Below are 6,346 nucleotides of genomic sequence, written 5' to 3'. Positions count from 1 at the left end.
TACACACACACACACACACACACACACATATATATATATATATATATATATATATATAAAATTTTTCTTCTTAATAAATGTCATAAAATTCATGTATAAAATAATTCAGAATTATCCATACATTCTTGTCATATATATAATTTTATTTATCTGATTTGTGTGCGCGTGTGTGTGTGTGTGTGTGTGCGTGTGTGTGTGTGTATTGCAACAGCAAAGATATATTTACAATTCAACTTATAATCGTAACTACTATAGAAAAGACTTATTGTACCATCTTACGTTTATCGTGAAAACTAGTAATTTTCCAGTCGACTCGTTGTTGCTGTATTCTTTCTCGTGCGGTGACACAATAAAATGGGAAAGGAAAATTCGCTCAGGGAACAAAAGATAGAAAGAAAGAACCGAGGCGAAATGGTTTCGAGGCACGTACCGAAGGATACACGGTCAATTCATTGAATAGGGAAGTAACTTTCATAGTTTATAAGTTTACTCGCTTCACATCCTCCCAGATCGAGTCGGAGTGAGATCATGGCGGATCTCAGATGAATCCTACGCAGGGTCGCTGAAGACGAGCTTAATGCCCGTCTCTAATGTAATTGAAAACTTTCGTAAACGCTTTTTCCTTCTCCTCGATTTATAATCCTTTTCTATCAGCGTTTAAGCGCTATTTAATAGCACGTCAATCAGTAATGACATAAAACTCTATCTTTTTCTTCTATTTATACTATACATGTCACATTCTGTATCTATATGTATACATATATTCTATAAAAAAATAAAACAATAAATTAAATAGTTTGTGATTATTCATGATAATAATCTGCATCAATCGTGACATTGCAAAAATGCACGATCAAAAATGTTTATATCAATTCGAAAATTAATATTAATTGCGTTTATTAAAATTTCTGTATTTAATGTAATTACTGAAAAGTCTTGTAATTGAAATTCACGTAAATTTAACAATAACAAGATAGGAATCAGATTATAATTAATTAATCTATCAAACATTCTAGTTAATCAAAATCAATTGAGTTAATCAAAAATTCAATTATGATAACAAGAGTTTTCATATGAGAACAACTCATTCTGTTTGTATTTTTTGTTGATATAATCAGAACATTTTTTTCAGTGTGTAATTATCTTGGATTATAGTTAAAACTAAATATGTATTTTATATTGTCATGATATATTTTGAAATAAATAAGATTTAACATATAATGACGCTTGTGATCGGTAAAGTGAGCTTGTAAAATAATATATATCAAATACCTTGTAATTAGTCATATAATGTACTCCTATGTACAAGTGTTCATATAGCGTATCTATTTATTTATTTAACAAACTGAAATGGAAATCTTTGATAATTTCACTCAACGTTATTAAGCGCAAAAAAATTTTTAAATAGTAAATATTTATTCTGTGAATTCTATAATCTAGAATGAAAATCAAATTGTAAATCACACAATAAAATCACTAAAAATATTAACTTTAGAAATAGAATACTAACTTTAGAAAGCTACAGAAGGAATACAAATATTTTTATTTCGTCTATTGTATTATTATTTGAATGATTTTTTACAATGAATCATAAACGTGCCGTAACTCTGAAATTATCTGCAGAGATCATAACTTATGCACGAAACCGTCTCGGTCCAGTTTTACAGAAGCTATTACATTTTTATTCCTGGACTTTTCCACCCCGATTAATACCGACGAGTATTATCTTAAAAATTCGTTCTATCCTTGTTTTATTACCGATTTTTTTACCTACGTTATTTAAAACCAGCAAAAATAAGGCAAAAAAGAAAAAGTACGAAAATAGAGAGAGATAACAAAAAAGTAAAGAGAAGTAGACAATGGAACAACGAGCAGATTATATTCGGCATGAGAGGTCAGTTTACTGGTATAATTACTTACAAACCGCAAAACTCTCTATATTAAAAATATTTTCCCGGTTCCGATGTACGATACTTTTTAACGCGTTCAGTGAACTTCGAGAACAAGCTGCAGTATACTCGCGACAAAGCACTTTGTGGGTGTGCAGGGTCGGGTAAAATCAGTGGGCGAACGGTCCTACTAATTCAAAGCGAAAGCAGTTATGCAAACGTACTGCGAAACATTCGCCGTGAAATCTCAAGGATACCATTCGCCTTCAGAGGTTCAAATTTCTACACGTTCCATCTCGTCCACTCGCGCAAATTGTGTACATACAATTTGCGAACTTGAGAACCGTACAAATCTCCACCAAAGCAGTCCAACTTCCACGGACGAGATAGCTATTCTAATTTAAAGACTGTATTTTTGCGTCCGATAAATTGAATGAAAATTGTATTAAACGCAAATAAAATATTTATATTATTAATAAATATAGAATAAATATAGAATAAAGATAAACAAACTAATAAAAAAAATTGTCAAATATTACGCATCGATAATAACTCAAATAATAATTAAAGACTTTAGTATATGTGTATTGTTACAAAATAAATGTACATAATTTTTAAAAATTATTATTCTTTTAAATGTTCTTATTAGAAAATTGCTCTTGTATAATTAATAAAGGTTTGTTCTTGTCATAAAAAAATAAGAGTTTAAATAACAAGAGTTAGAATAGAATTATGGGCAAAGATAATATATCAAATGTAGGAAATTCACTATATATGTCGCATTAGCATACCAAATAATCGTATGCAATACGATAAATATATGAGTGCACGTATGCCTGAATTTCGCGAGAGAAGGAACTTAATACAGATAAGACACAGACTTCGGTGCATAAACCACAGAGCGTTCACAAAGTTCTGTCATAAGTCGTCGGAACTTCTAAGCCCTATACTCGCAGGAGTTACATAGTCTCTGTGGCGGTTGGATGAATTACGATACACGCTAAATACATAATAAGCATGACAGTGCATACTCAGTCTCGTTTGTTTCTGTCCTATCAGATTGTAGTAAGCAGGAGCAAAATCCGACTAGTCAAAAGAATCAAATTACGCAAACTTTATACAAACTTCTTCGCAGATGCTATCAAAAAATACAAACGATGATACATGCTGATTCTGCACAAAATACTTTTTCTCTGCCTTTGAATTTTCACATGTCAAATAATCATCTTCTGTTTCGTGCAAAATATGATAGATGAATTTTACTTTATAACATAACATTGCTTTTACATATTTAACTATTTCTTCTTATCTTAACTTATTTATAGACATATATTGCACGCATTCATACATTAAAAAATCTTCTGTAGAAGAATAAAATATCACATTTCTTTACAAGCTGTGTAAAATATAAAATAAAGATTTGTATAACAATAAATATAAAAACATTATGTCATTATAAAGACACATGCATAAATCTTTAAACAATAATGTGTAAATTATAAATATCTTTAAGTCCTTTAGCATACTTTATAAGAACTTTTGGACAAGTAATAATTCATTCTTGGAAAAGTGTAATGAATATCAAATAATGAATATCATTCTAAGCAATTAAAAAGCTTCTATGAAATATGATTTTATGAAAAGGTATTGTTAAAGTTTAAAAGACGGCTTGCGTTTATTCTCTTATTAATTTAGAAAGCTTAACGCAAATGATACTACCTGATGCTGCACGGAGTGAAGGAAAATGGTCCTTGAAGAGGACATTCGTAACACTTGTCGCTGCAGCAGCTGCTAGGAGTTATTACTCCCGTAACAACGGAAACGAGAGTGGACCGTTTCCGATGTCACATGACGAGTATGAATCATATAATTATCGATTATCTAACATTTAACGCAAACCAAAAATAAGAAAGTACATTAAGAGAAAAATATTTGAAATTTGCGACTATAATTGCAGGAAAAAGTTATAATTAGAAGCTCCATTTTTGTGGTTATTACTGCTATAATATTAATAATTATAACCATATATAATAGTCCTCTCAAACATAAAAAAAAATTGTACTATAAATTATAATTACTTTAAATATTAATATAGTAAAATATCAAAATATAAATAATAAATAAAATAAAACATTTTTGTTCAGTAAAAATGCAATCGCAATTACAATAAATATAACTATTTTCTTAAATTTATTTATTATTTTTGTGATAATAATAATTAAAAACTATGTTTATAATTAAGTTTTTTATAATAATTAAGAAAGACTAAAGACAAAGTAATTTGGCTATTATTAGCCATTAATAGCTTAATTGACTATATTTGTATGGTAATTATAAATGTATAGTTGTCCTCAAAAATGACTATATATTATAGTAATTGCAACTATTTTTTCTCGCAATTCATATGTATCGATCAATCATTGCAATTAGTATAACTTAGTTATATATTTGATAACAAAGTTATCAAATATAAAAAGTCATTAATTTTCCTTTCAAAAACACCGTTGTAACTCAAAATAAATATATGGAAATGTGTACTTGAAAACTCGAAATAAGCAACAGTATCATCAACAGAGACAACAGAAGCTCATTAAATACGAAGTGTACAGGATAATAAACGATCTGTGAGCGCGCACGCGCGGAAATCAGGTGATAAATCTTTGCCCCGACAGTGATGTCTTATCGAAAAAAAACTTTTTATACGATCTAACAAGAAAAAAAAATGTTTTTCTCAAATATGAAGTCAGCTTGCAGTGATCGATTGAATAGATCGTTACAAATCTCGCAGCAAGTTTATTCTTCAACTTTCAACATAATAGAAGCGCAATTTTATCCTGGTCAATGTGGTTAAGCTAGATCTGAATAGCTTAACGAGATTTATGGAGTTCTTTTATTACTTTTTCAGAACAAGGTTAGAGAAGTAATCGGATTCTAGATTAAAGGCTCGTCCATTGACTCCGCTTCTATTCATTTCAACTTATTCTACTAAATCTTTTAGTTGCCAGGCCAGAATTATTTTTTTATTCCTAATTACCAGCCTCTGTGGTATCTTTATAATCTTAATCTCTTTTCCTACATCCCGTCTTATACGTAATCCTATTTAGAGCAGCTTAATACATGACTTGTAATAAATTCAAATGTTATTCTTGCAAAAATATATAATTTGTTCGAGAAATATTAATTTCGCAATTTCGCAAATTTAAAAAAGGATACAACTTTTTTATTTTATCTAATATCGTTCGATTCAACTCTTATAAACCATGATAGATAAAGATTTTTCAAAAAAAGTCCAAGAAGAATCGTGAATATGATAGAAACATTCGCGTACATATATATTTATAATACCAATGACGAAACGAAAGACGCTAATATTTCCGCAATGGTATAAAATCTCACTGTTTGGAAGTATACACGGATTTATACAGTATAAAATAGAAGAGTGAGCTCAGACCGTCGCTGTTGAAGTAAAAATCCCTTGTTAGGCTGCTACAACGAAGCGAGGCGAGGCAAACGTCGCCGCGGGATGACCCGCCGTGAAAAATAGGACAAATTTACAGCAGGAAGCATCAATTCTCTCCGTGGCAGCAGTTTTATTCTAGCAAGACCATGGAAGGAAGGAAGGAAAGCACGAATACTTCTCCTGGATCTCTTCTCCTGGTACTACGGAGGTGAAAAATAGGAAAGGCGCGTTGCGAACACGGCTTAAGCGTCCGCCTGTCCGCCTGTCTACCAGGGATAAGTGATGTGACAGTACAACGGAGATGCGAAGGGAAAGGCGGAATGGCAGGAGAGCGGTCGTATCGCAGCAACACGGGGAAGAAACGAGGATGGGTCGTGAATGAGAGTGATGGATTGCACGCTGCCATCCACTGACACTCTTCTACCAAAGGGCAGATCGCCCATTGTATTGCGGAACCCACAACTTGTGCCGTCTACATTTCCGGACGGCTAAACGACAATCCGATCTGAACGGCAATGCGAATCCGTGTCTTTCCTATCGAAGAGTCTCCGACCGGGTATTACGGACAATGTGAGGTTTACATAAATCTGGCATGTTCGCATCGATTCTAGATAATCTTTACTTTTTGGATTATTTATATTTATTCATAAACAAAAGAAAAGAATAAAAAAATCATGTAATTAGGATTTCTTTTTAGGGGTTGCTATAAATAGAGAGAATAAGTTTAATAGATATACAGCCATGTGGAAAAATATTAGACATTTACAATTTTCTCGCATTTTACAAAAAGTTAAATATCTCGACGAAAAGAAATCGTAAAAGTTTTCGATCACGCATCGTTAGATATTTACGTCTTCAATATATTTACACAAATAACAGCCCTGCGTGCGTGCGTGCGTGCGTGCGTGCGTGCGTGCGTGCGTGCGTGCGTGCGTGCGTGCGTGCGTGCGTGCGTGCGTGCGTGCGTGCGTGCGTGCGTGCGTGCGTGCGTGCGTGT

General features: G+C 32.1%; 1 protein-coding gene across 1 annotated transcript in view; it reads right to left on the bottom strand.

Moving 5' to 3' along the window:
* LOC105618886 (dystrophin, isoforms A/C/F/G/H-like) overlaps positions 1-6,346 on the bottom strand; it is a 195,891-nt gene that overhangs the window by 76,809 nt on the left and 112,736 nt on the right. The window lies entirely within an intron of this gene.

Source organism: Atta cephalotes, assembly GCF_000143395.1.
Source record: "Atta cephalotes unplaced genomic scaffold scaffold00018, whole genome shotgun sequence".
Lineage (NCBI taxonomy): Eukaryota > Metazoa > Arthropoda > Insecta > Hymenoptera > Formicidae > Atta > Atta cephalotes.
The sequence above is the reverse complement of the archived record's forward strand: the minus strand, read 5'-3'. Positions and strand labels throughout refer to the sequence as shown.